The following is a 349-nucleotide window of genomic DNA, read 5'->3' on the forward strand; positions in this document are numbered from 1 at the left end:
CTCAGGATTTGGGAATTCTTATCATCAGCTTCTATGATTTTGTCTTGAATTAAACAAAATGCAATAAGAAACATTAAAATTTTCAGGTAGATTAGTGAGGAAAAGGCTTTGTTAAGAAAAAAAAAACTCTTTTGTCTAGCCTCACTTTGATTGTGGTTTCTGTTGCTTCGTCATTTAAAATAATCCTTACTTGATAAATTTATAACAGTTTTCATCACATTTTCACCTGTTTTGCAATGAATTCTTCAAATTCTTTGAAGAGTGAATGATTTTTCAAGCAAATAAATGTTTAAATGTAAGTTGATGATTTTTGCAATCTAATTACCCACAGATCATTAAAAAATAATAT

This window comes from Penaeus monodon, chromosome 33 (assembly GCF_015228065.2).
Source record: "Penaeus monodon isolate SGIC_2016 chromosome 33, NSTDA_Pmon_1, whole genome shotgun sequence".
Taxonomy (NCBI): Eukaryota; Metazoa; Arthropoda; class Malacostraca; order Decapoda; family Penaeidae; genus Penaeus; species Penaeus monodon.